General features: G+C 37.8%; 1 pseudogene; it reads right to left on the bottom strand.

Moving 5' to 3' along the window:
* Positions 1-444: 444 nt before the first annotated feature.
* Positions 445-1,701, bottom strand: LOC103290845 (nuclear prelamin A recognition factor-like; annotated as a pseudogene).
* Positions 1,702-12,840: the final 11,139 nt, after the last annotated feature.

Raw genomic sequence — 12,840 nt, 5'->3', positions numbered from 1 at the left:
AGGGCCAAGCCGGGCCATTTCCTCATCCAATCTCTCTGAGGCACGTGGACAGAACCAAGTCTCAGCTCTTCGCAGGACACTTCCGGGGTTTTTTAAAGCCTAAAGGACAGTAGTCTGTCTCCATTCTTGTTCTTTGGGATTTTTTCATCATTGGATAAAAGGATACATACACTGGGGCAATCCTCTTGAGATACAATATTCCAGTTGCACCCATGTGATGAGGACGGTGCCCCTCAGACGGAGGGAGCCAACAGATGGGAATTTTGAAAACCAAAGTGATGACAGAGATGCTAAGCCTTTCCTTCACACGTCTGACACCCCTCCTCAGGCGGCCTGCAGGCCGGGCATCTGCTGCCTTTACCACTTGATGTCCTGGCAGGCTACCCTGGGCCCTGCTAGGCAGTGTGCAGGGTCGCATGGGCCCAGGGGGAGTCACCCCCCCCCCTACCCCAGCCACTCCTGATACAGCTCCTGCACATGGGCACTGGTCTCTAGGGGCCACACTGGGATGGCAGCGTAGATGCCTTCCATCTGCCACAGCAGTGCCCTGTCTGCACACCAGTCATCTGCCTGGGCCTGGCCACTGCCACTTAGGCATCCCCGGCGCAGACCAGGACCTCCACGAAGTGGCATGGGAACTTGCCCCTCTACAGCTTCAGGACCACTTCTGGATGTTCGAAAGCCGTAAGTAGCCTCAAAGCGTAGGAGAACCTCTTCATCCCTTTTAAGGTGACCTCCTGGAAGTCTTTGTTCCTCAGGGTGCGGTAGGTGAGCACCCCCATGTCCTCACTGAACAGCTCCTTGGCCATGTGCCTGAAGATGTGCGCCAGGTACCTGTCAGAGCTGGCCCCTCGTGGAGCCTCACCTCCTCCTCCATGTCTCCAAACAGAGTGTCCATGGAGGTGTCATTTGAGGCAAGGTCACTTTGCTCCATTATCTGAACAATTTCACCTGAGGTTAACATGCAGTCAGCACCCTGGGAACTATGCAAAGCTGTGGGAACATCTTCTTGAAGGGCGTCCAGTTTCTTGTCATAACACGGTACCACAATGACGTGGAAAATCTTGTCTGTGGACAGGTTCTGCCATCTGGCGAAGTAATCCTTTACCAGAGAGCCCATGATCTGCTGGGGAGGCTTGGCCATGCAGAGGTGGCGGGTGATGGGGTGACCCAGCACGCGCTCTGCATATTGGACCCAGCCGGGGCAGGCGGAGGTCAGCATGGGTAGCCGGGTCTCTTCCTCACAGTGCTGGCAGTACCAACGCACAAATTCCTTCTGACTCTCCAGGATGCTGAAGTCCGCAGCTATCTTCATGTCAAAGACAGTGCACCCCAAGGCTTTTGAGGAAGCCACAGAGCCTTCTGGATGCATCAGTGACACTGAGGCTGAATTTAGCAGCAAAATAAGGCAGAGACTGAGGACACACGGACACTGCCAACATCTTGTGCTGTGAGGAATCACATTTCTTATTAAGGTTCAGAACACGGAAGAAGTCCTGTTGAGAAACTTGGACTCCTTCCTCTGCAGTAACACAACTATCACACGCCAGGCAGAAATATCTTGGCATCGGCCAACTTATGGAATTCTCCCTTCTCTCTGTTCTCCTGAGCTGGACTCCGGATGTTTACTGCGGCATTCTCTTGGTCATCAGTTTTTGTTTTTTTACTACATTCCTCTCGTGTGCAGTGCTCACACTTCATCTGGAGTGGGGTGGGTGAGGGCCCGGCTCGCGTGACCTGGAGGAAGCACGGGGAGAGCAGTCACCACTGGTCACCCCTGGCACTGCTGGCGGTATCCTTTCTTCCTTGTGGAGAGTCTAGGGAAGGAAGTGGCCGCAGTGCCCAAGGCTGAGTTCTAGGAGGCTGGCAGTGCTGTTGGGATCATGCCAGCAGTGCTGGTCCATTGGTGCCTGGCCTGTCCTCTTGAGATTGAACCTGCAGGACTACTAACGGAGCCAGTCTCCATTTCTGCCCCGCCTCCGCCACTGATTGATTGGAGTCTGAGGGCCGGGAGGAGGGACCAAGTGGTCTGCCTTCCACCTTCCCGCTCACCAGTCACCGCTGCCACGGATTCTTCGGAGCCGGAGGGACCCCGGTTCTTCGGGTAGCCATCCCCTGATCAATGGAGCCTGCTGTTCGGTCATCCATCTGGTCGTTTAGGTCATGACAGCTCCTGGCTTTTTATATATTAGTATTGCGTGTCTACAACCCTTTTCTTTTGAATGCCTGGGTCATATAAGTACTAGATGTATGATTGACTACATAAGTAAATATCAAACAGTTCTACAAAAGAATTGAACCATTTTCCACTCCCAATAATAATGAAAATACCATTCACTGCACATTCTGACCAATAGTTGATTTTGTCAATCTTTTTTAATTTTAGTCTGTCTAGTTAGTATATTATTGTGGTTAAAACTTGTATTTTTTTTCTGGTAACTAATGAGTTGAATATCTTTTCATATATTATATAGTCATAGATCTTCCTTTATAAGTTGTCTCCAAGATTTTTGCTTATGTTTTCTCTACATGTTCAGGAAACAAGTTTGGTTGCACATATGTACTGTAAATAGTTTTTCCCATCTGTGGCTGGTATATAATTTTCTTATCAGTGTCTTTTGATGAACAGAGCAGAAAATTTATACATTATAAAGATTTCTAGTTTATCAATTTTTTTCTTTTCGAATTTGTTTTTGTTGTTCTTGTTGTTTTCTGTCCCAGAACTCTTTTATCTTTCATTAGGTTGTGAAAATATTCCATTTTCTTTTAGAAACTATACATTTTATGCTTCGTTTAATCTTGACCAAATGTATGTGTATGGGATTAACTGAGAATCAAAGTCTGTTCCCCCACACAATATCAGTATCCAGTTGTTCTGGGAATACCTGTTAAAGAGACTCCTTTACCTAATGCATGGACTTAAGTCAGTTGTCCAGGGTTTATTTCTGGACTCTATTCCTTTTCACTGATCTCTTTGTCTATTTCTATGCCAACAAATCATACTGTCTTTATTGTATAGCTAATAGTAAGTCACAATTATCTTGGTATTCAAATTGTTTTGGCTGTTTAATGTCTTTGTTCTTTCCATACACATATTTTATAATAGGTTTGCTAATTTCTAGACAACAAGAGAAGAGTTTTCTCTGTAGTAGAAAAGTGAAATTGCTAGGTTGTAATGTTTGTGCATCTTCAATTTCACTAGATTATAACTATTTTTAAAATGCTTATACCACTTTATAAAACATAAGCAACATGTGTGTTTCTATTTCTTTTTGTTCTCACTAGCCCTTGGTATCAGGATTTACAATATGAAGAGTTTCATCCATCTCACTTTTGTTTTTATTTGTATTTTTATAACGCAGTTGATAATCTTTTCATGCTTATTTGCTATTTAAACTTATTTCTATAAAATATCTCCTCAAGTCTTTTGCCTTCTTTTTCTATTGTTCATTTTTCTTATTAATTTGAAGATATATTTTATAAATTTTAGATATTATTCCTTTGGAATTGCTTTTGTTTTTCTATTGCAGTTATCCAAATCTGTGGCTTAACATTATGCCTTGTTTCTGGTATCTTCTTTAATATAGACATTTTTAGTGTGGAAAATTTGGTTTATAATTTTTTGATTATGTGTTTCAATCAGGAAATCATTTTCTGTCCTAAATTCATACAGACATGATTTTTATTCTAAACATTTCAAAGTGTAGCTTTCTAAACTTTATGAGGAAATTATTATTTTTGTGCATCATATAAAAATAATCTGGTTTTACTTGTATTTAAGGCAGATAACCATTGGTCTCTGACCATTCATTGAATAAAATTCCTTTCCTTATTGATTTTAGTACCATTTCTTTTATATTCAAAGTGGGTATTCTCCATATACATAGATTTATTTGTTTTCAATTTGTTAATATTTTATTTAAGATTTGCATCTAAGTTTGTAAGATTTATATGCAGTTTTCATTACTAAAACTTTCTTGTTTTGTTTGTTTGTTTTTGCTTGATGGACACAGTTTCAGAAAATAAGATTTGGACCAAACTTAAGGGGTGGCAAAGCACTGATGGAGCAGAGCCACCCCACAGCCCTGAAGTGTCTGAACTTTTATGAGGGTGACATAAAGTTCTACTTTGCTTGAGCCCTAATTGGGAGACTTTTTTTTTTCTATTTTTAGCTAAAAATCTAATCATAAATGATACTTAAGTATATTCTATGTTTTCTTGAGCCTTGGTATTTTGATTTTTGTGTAAAACATGTATTTTTAAACTTCTCAGTTCATTGAAATGTGGTTGTTCATAACAATCTCTAATGATCTAGAAAAAAATCTACAGTGAAATGTCATTTTGCACACTTTATTTTATTTGTAACTTTATCTTTTTTCCTTAATCAGTTTTGGCTGTGTGTGGGTGTTTTAATAACCTTTACCTATCACTTCTACTGATTATTACATGGGATCATGGTAATTTTATTATCAAAAATATATTCTATAGCATAGAAAACTTTATTGCTATAGGTATAAAAGCACATAACTCAGAATTCTTTTAGGATGCAAGTCATTGATAACTTGCTGTATTTCTTGTGTAGTTATTAGATTTCAGTTTTCCACAGCTTTGATTTGGGTAATTCATTTAAAAAACATAGATTTTCATATTTATTTATTATAGCTATAAACATTATTCTCTTATTATAAAAGTCCTCCATTCTGTTATAGTCCCATCCTCTTTCCAATTTTGTTTTTATTTTACTTATATTTTTTACTATGTGTCCTATAGATTCATCTGCTTTTCTGGATTTCAAAAAATAAATTCTAGCCTTTCTTTACATAGTATATTATTTTTTCAATCAGTTTATAATTTTTATTTATATTATGTGTTGTTTTATTATTGTTATTAGATAACCCCTTCAAAGACTGTTTGAAACATTTTTCTGAGTGTTTATAGATTATTAGAGGAGTGCAGACTTGAGCAGAGGAAAGGGACAATGTTTTTATATATTTTTCCAGAAAGGTAAGTTTTATCTTGTCCCATATTTCATATCTGTTTAAATGGCTTTTGTAGAAGGTTTGGGTTCTATTTCTGTAAAAACTCCCTGCTATGTATCTCTGATGAGATGAAAGTCATGTGATTTCACTAAGACATCTGCCTGGGGACAGGTTGCAATAATATTGAAGTACTGACCAATGCATTCGATAATGGACCCCTGAGCTCATGAGAGATAATAATGAATCAGAAGCTTGCAGTGGAACCCCCAGGCTTTATTGTTGCACATTTCCCTGGCTTGTTCTGCTGTGTAGCTAGATATCATTCCCCTTGCTTTGAAACAAATGTAATAGGTACACATTTATGTGGGGTAAATGGAGCTTAATTATATACTAACAGTATGTAAAATGGAGCTTTGAAAATAAGTTTTATTCTCTAGTCTAAGCCATTAAATGAAGTCTTAAAAGATTCCGATTTTTACTTCATTACATTATCTGTCAACAAATATATGATAAGCCCTGTCTAGTCACAGAAAGAAAAGATGGACTGTGCACATGTTCAGTTAATTTGCAAATATAATAAAATTTAAATTTACAAAGAAAAAAAACATTTTTGGTATATTTGAATTTTAAGTGTCTTCATTTTCAAGTCTCTATTTAAAAGTGATTTTGGCTTCATTAGCAATGTGGTAGTGTTTACTCTAGGCATGTAAGATTTGAATGACATTTGTGAGAATCTTTCTTTTTCTGCTAAACTTTTAATAATCCATGCTATTTTCATTGGTCAGTTATCTCCACCTCAGAGTCATACAGGAGTGATGTCCTTATTCTCGAGGGATAGGTGTCACTCCCAGTGGATCATACTAATGAGATTAGACATGGCAGTCAGCAGCCCTTGCTAGTTTGGCAGAGATAACCCTGCTGATTAAAATATCCTTTAGAAGTACTCAGCAAATTAAGCCACGCATTGATGCTACTGATCATTGCAGCTCTGTTCTCCCACACTAATTTTTCATGCCATAGAGGTCAAATATATTTTGTATTTTTCAGTTTCCATATGTCTATGATGCAGAATTTAGAGAAGAATATGAAAATTATATATAACACACTTGAAATTATAATAACATTTAAACATCAAGCTTTCCTCTGTGACCTGGTGAGCATTTATCACATAGTTGATGAGGTGGCATCTTTTGAACACCCTTCCAATGAGATATAATGAGCTCATTGTTCTCAAGTTAGAAGCTAGAACACCCTCTCTTAGACTTCCTATTATTTATGTGACATTGGCTCTATCCATCAAAAGTTGTGTGAGACTTTGGACTTGGAAGTCAACCATAAGGGCGAGGGGGTACAGTGCACCATCTATTTTTTTGGTGGGAGTGGCGGTAGAATTGGAGAACCCTGTATCCAACCTTGAAGGTATGAACTTCTTGTGCTCAGCAGCCTTGGGAGTGATGTTCTCACTGAAGCAACCCCTGTGGTGGTATGCTGGTTCAAGCTGCTAGGACTAACTGTCCAGCTTTTTAAGATATCTTCTGAGCTTCCTAATGCCATATCATCATTTATTAAACTTATTTAGAATGGATTCTTATATCTGCAGGACAGAACTCTGAACTTGCACATTCTCACACATTTGCTAACCACGTTCCAGATATTTTAATTTTTGTTGTCGTTGTCGTTTCAAAAACTGCCTTTTGTTCCCATCTCAGGGCTCTTCATTTGCTGCTCCTTCTGCCTCAAAAACAGATGTTCTCAGAGTTGGATCTTCCCATTAGACCTGTGCTCTAACACCCTCCTTCAAAGAATATCCTCACCATTTCTTACTTCTCCTATCCAGTGGTCTCTAGCGCAACTCTTGGTTCCTAGTAGCTAGTTAGGTGATGTATTTTTACATCTTCCTCACAATATGAGAACAAGACTGTTAGTTGTTTCATTTACTGGAAATTTTCAGATCTGGAATAGTTCCTGGCAAATAGTTGACATTCACTCTTCATGACTGACTGACTGAATGACTGACTGACTGACTGACTGAATAAATATGCCCACTGTATTGTGTATCTTGCAAGAGCTTTTGCGAAAAGCTTTAAGAATCATAGATTTATATTTTGGCCTTCAAGGAGAAATAATTGAGAACTCAAAAAAGAAGAAGAAGTAAGTTAGAGATAAAAAGAGAGGGTATGGAGAAAATAGAATATTTTCCAATGGGAGAAATGGCAAAACAAAGAATAAACCCTAAATATAGTAATCTGAGGGGGTTATCAAAATATACATTCCCAGCAATTGTGTACTTAGAACCTCAAAGGATAAAAGAAATTCTAAGAAATGTAAGATGTCCCTGCCATTTTAATTGCTCTGGAATAGTTAGGAAAGAAAAGGAAGTTTTAAGGAAATGGAAATCACATAGAAAAATGTGAATGCTGCAGTCCTGACATTGTTGGAAACTTAAAAAAAATCTGAAACCATTTGTTGGGGATAAGTTCTTCATATACAGAAATAATTGTTTAGGATTTATGTTCTCAAGTTTATTCCCTTGAAAAAGATGATGGAACACTAATAACTTTTGAGAGAAAAATTAATATCTGTAAGCTTTAGTATGAAATAGCGAAATACTAGTTAATCCCTAATACTGATAAACTTGCAAATTACACCTTTTCAATCACGTTTCTAATTAGTGGGTAGACACCTTGAAGCACTATGATCATTCTGATTTTAATTGTCAGTCAGTGCTGTCAACGGTTCCTCCATATGTTCCAACAACAGCAGCAACAAAAAATGAGCAATTATGCCACGATAGCAACTATAGTTTTGATGATCACGGCTAATTAGGTAACGACATGATTCAGTTCTATTGCTTATCCAGTCAGAGCGTAATTATGATCACATTTTCCACAGTCCCATGAGCGTATTTACTTATCTTCTGTCCAAAAATTTTAGGGTGTAATGTAAATAAGTAAATAAAGTTTCTCTCTAAAGAGAAAGTGGGGATTTCATTTTTAATTCACTTAAAAGATATTCAGGAATTATAACAACATGTTAAGTGGATACATAAACACATACATCCAAAACAGAATATATACAGTGTGTCTTGATAGTAGTGGGCATTTATTGATTTTGTATTATGTGCAGAGAACTCGTAATATTTTCATATATTACGTTGAATCCTCACAATTGTTTTATAAGATAGCTTCTTTATTACTACTATGTTTTATATGAGAAAAATAATTTTTAGGAAGGTCACATCACTTACCCCAGCTTAAACAGTGAATGAGTGAGTAGCAGGGCCAGGATTTCATCCAGGTATCCTGCCACCAAGTCTGTGTTCCTTACTCCTGGGCAATAATGCCTTCGTGTTGGCTTATCCTCCCTGATGTACCTACAGCTTCCTTTTGTGTCCAGTACACATTTGCTATGTGTCTGTGCACAATGCTTGTGCTAAATCACTTCTTTCTCACGGTACCCGTATGTGGTAAGCACCTTGATTTCTTCATTGAGCATAAGATGCAACTGAGACACAAATGTTAATTAAGCAAGTGCCCGGACACTACACAGCTTATGAATAAAAGATGCAGCAGTAGAGTTTCAAATGCAGTTTGCTAGCAGAATGTACCCTTGGTCACCACACTCTGAACCTCTTTCATATGTCCTTTCATCTTGCTACACTCTTCGCCTCTAAAACAGATGGGCTTAATATGTAAATTGCCCCTTACGCCACTTGCATTTCCTCAAAAGTGTCTTAACCCAGACACTGACCAGCTAGTAGAGCAGGTGGTTTTGTTCCCTTGCCCAGTCCCTTTGCTACAAATTATTTATGGGTAACAGTTTCCTCTAACCATTAATTCAACATTAATTCATTTACTAAGCACTTAGTCTATACTAGAAACCCAGGTTGATCCCCAGAGTTCAGATACCATAGAACACTCCTGAAACACAGTCTCAAATTTCAGGAGGGGTAATAATCTCTAATGCCCCTTTGGGAGTGTTGGTAAACGTGTTCTTTTTTTTAAAAAAAAATAAAGTATCTTTTTAGACTCCCCCAAAATGTCTCAAATGTCTTAAAGGAAAAATAATATTCTGAAAATATTCTTAATTGCAAGAGAATATCTAGAAAATAGATATATTTTTAATTGTCTCACCTCTTTTCTCTCTCTTCCTCTTTCCTTTCCCCTCCCACTCTGTCTCTCTACCTATCCTCCAACCCTATCTCTCTTTAAAACACACATGCATGCAAACACAGCTACATTTTCTCTTATTACGAACAGCAAATGCACAATGATAAAGACAATATCTAGCTCAGAAATATATTTTGTTTGGTCTCAAATAGAAAGTACTCATACAAGGAGAAAAATATTTTTTAAAAGTCTGGAGGTTTGCTCAAGGAGTGTGAAACATCCTTCCCCGGAGAAATAACCTCATGGTTTAAGCTAAATTGATGGCAGGAATTTGATGGGTTGGCTCACTCCTCTGGGGCCTTTGGGGCATAACGCAGTGTTGCTGGACTTGGCAGATGAGTCAGAAGGCAGGAATTCCCATGGAACTTCAGAAAAGGGAAAAACTCCCTCTTTAATGGGTGCTTTGGAAAGGTTCCTTGAGCTATCACCTTGGTAGGTGTTGGAGTCAGGATCATTAACCGCACAAGATAAACAGTCCATGGAAGGTTGTGTTCTCTCCATGTGTGGGTTGCAAATGGAACTGTTGTTTACAATAGCTGCAGTTAAATGAGAACAAAAGTTAAGTAGCGATGAGTCAACTATGCAATATGCAAGACTTTTTCTCTAAAAGTGCAAGGACAAATAAAATAACATCAGTTTTCAAATGTGAAAATTATTCCAAAATATTCTTTTCTCCAATTCAAAAATATTACAGGTAAATTACTTAGAATGATTAGCAAACAGAAGGTGGGGTTGGATTTCCAAATCTACTCCTTAGTAGATGGTGACTTTATTTAATACATTACTCACCTTCACTGTGTTTCAGTTTCTCTACAAAATCATTTGCATAACATACATTTCAGTGTTGTCATGAGGATTACAATAACCCCAAAGAATACTTGGGAAAGTACATACTATACCCTCAAGTAATAAAATTCTGTAGCTGCTTTATTCAATAAGTATACTTGCAAACATTTATTATGATGCCTGACACATGAATTTATTAATTATTATAAAATGATAATTTGAGATATGAAATAGTAACAAATGAAGCTTAAGATTTTAGTCTTTTTGGTCAACTTTGGAATAATGGCATCCATTTATACTGTGTAAGTCAGTGAGTTATGACAGAGGTAGACCCCTGGAAACTATCCTCCCAATCAGGGTAACGAGCATTTCCATTACCCTTCAAACGTCCCTCATGCCTCTTAGCAATATCACCATAAGTTATTTTGAAATTTTTAGAATTTCATATAAATGGATTCATAAAGTTTATACTCTCTTTTGTCTAGCTTCTTTCACTCAGCAGTAAAATTTCCGACTTCATTCAGTATAATGGTGCATGGTTCATTAGTTTGTTCCTTTTTATAGCTGAGTAGCATTCCATTACACTGCATATTATGCTTATCTATTTCCTTGTTGATCATTTGAGTTGTTTTCAGTTTTTAGCTATAAGTACAGTTGCTATGAGCATTTTATTATTTTAAAATTTTTGAACTGATTTTAGAGAGGAAGGGAGAGGGAGAGAGAGATAAACATCAATAATGAGAGAGAATCATTGATTGACTGCCTCCTTCACACCCCTCCTGGGGATTGAGCCTGCAACCCCGGGCATGTACCCTTGACTGGAATTGAATGAACATGGACTCTTCATTCCATAGGCTGATGCTCTATCCACTGAGCCAAAGCAGCTAGGTCTCTATGAGCAATTTAAATGTCTTTGTGTGGATAAAAGTTTTCATTTCTCTTAAGCACCTTGGAATAAAATTACTGGGTCATATGTAAATGTATGTTTACTTTTATAAGAAAGTGCCAAACTGTTTTTGCAAAATGATTGTATCATTTCACTTCCCCACCAGCAATATTTATTCATATAATTGACAATATTCACTCTCACAATTTTTAATCTCAACCATTTATATATGTATACAGTTGTATCTAATTGAAGTTTTACTTTACTTTCCAACTACTGATGTAATTTACTTTTCCAGATAATAATGTTAAACATATTTTCTTTTTTTTTTCCCAATTTTTTTTATTAAGGTATTATATGTGTACATATTTTACCATTGCCACCCCCCCACCCCACTCCCATATATGCCCTCACCCCCCAGAGTTTTGCATCCATTGGTTATGCTTATATGCATGCATACAAGTCCTTTGATTGATCTTTTATCTCCCCCACCTCTCCCTAACTTTCCCCCTGTAATTTGACAGTCTGTTTGATGCTTTACTGTCTCTGTATCTATCTTTTTGTTCAAGTTTATAATGTTCTTTATTACCCATAAATGAGTGAGATCATGTGATATTTTTCTTTCATTGACTGACTTATTTCACTTAACATAATGTTCTCCAATTCCATCCAGGTTGCTGCAAATGATGAGAATTCCTTCTTTTTTATGGCAGCATAGTATTCCATTGTGTAGATGTACCACAGTTTTCCGATCCAGTCATCTGCTGACGGGCACCTAGGCTGTTTCCAAATCTTAGCTATGGTGAATTGTGCTGCTATGAACATAGGGGTGCATATATCCTTTCTAATTGGTGTTTCTAGTTTCTTCGGATATATTCCCAGGAGTGGGATTACTGGGTCAAATGGGAGTTCCATTTTCAGTTTTTTGAGGAAGCTCCATACTGTTCTCCACAGTGGCTGCACCAGTCTGCATTCCCACCAGCAGTGCACGAGGGTTCCTTTTTCTCCGCATCCTCGCCAACACTTGTCGTTTGTTGATTTGTTGATGATAGCCATTCTGACAGGTGTGAGATGGTACCTCATTGTTGTTTTGATTTGCATCTCTCGGATAATTAGTGACGTTGAGCATGTTTTCGTGTGTCTCTTGGCCTTCCTTCTGTCTTCTTTTGAAAAGCTTCTATTTAGGTCTGTTGCCCATTTCTTTATTGGATCATTTATCTTCCTTTTATTAAGTTGTATAAGCTGCATGTAGATGTTGGAGATCAAACCTTTATCAGTGGTGCCATTTGCAAATATGTTCTCCCATGCAGTAGGCCTTCTTGTGGTTTTGTTAATGGTTTCTTTTGCTGTGAAAAAGCTTTTTATTTTGATGTAGTCCCATTTGTTAATTTTCTCTTTAGCTTCCATTGCCCTAGGGGCAGTGTCAGTGAAGAATTTCTTTTGACATATGTCTGAGATTTTGCTACCTGTGGATTGCTCTAGTATTTTTATGGTTTCCCGTCTTATGTTTAAGTCCTGTATCCATTTTGAGTTTATTTTTGTGTATGGCGTAAGTTGGTGATCAAGCTTCATTTTTTTGCATGTATCTGTCCAATTTTCCCAACACCATTTATTGAAGAGACTGTCTTGACTCCATTGTATGTTCATGCCTCCTTTGTCAAATATTAATTGAGCATAGTGGTTTGGGTCAATATCTGGATTCTCTATTCTGTTCCACTGATCTATATGTCTGTTCTTGTGCCAGTACCAGGCTGTTTTGAGAACAGTGGCTTTGTAATACAGCTTGAAATCTGGTATTGAGATCCCTCCTACTTTATTCTTCTTTCGCAGGATTGCTGTGGCTATTCGGGGTCTTTTTTTATTCCAGATGAATTTTTGGAGAGTTCTTTCAAGGTCTGTGAAATATGCCATTGGTATTTTAATGGGGAGTGCATTGAATCTATAGATTGCTTTGGGTAGTATGGACATTTTAATGATGTTGATTCTACCAATCCATGAACATGGTATGTTCTTCCATCTG

Source organism: Eptesicus fuscus, chromosome 6, assembly GCF_027574615.1.
Source record: "Eptesicus fuscus isolate TK198812 chromosome 6, DD_ASM_mEF_20220401, whole genome shotgun sequence".
Classification (NCBI taxonomy): domain Eukaryota; kingdom Metazoa; phylum Chordata; class Mammalia; order Chiroptera; family Vespertilionidae; genus Eptesicus; species Eptesicus fuscus.
The sequence above is the reverse complement of the archived record's forward strand: the minus strand, read 5'-3'. Positions and strand labels throughout refer to the sequence as shown.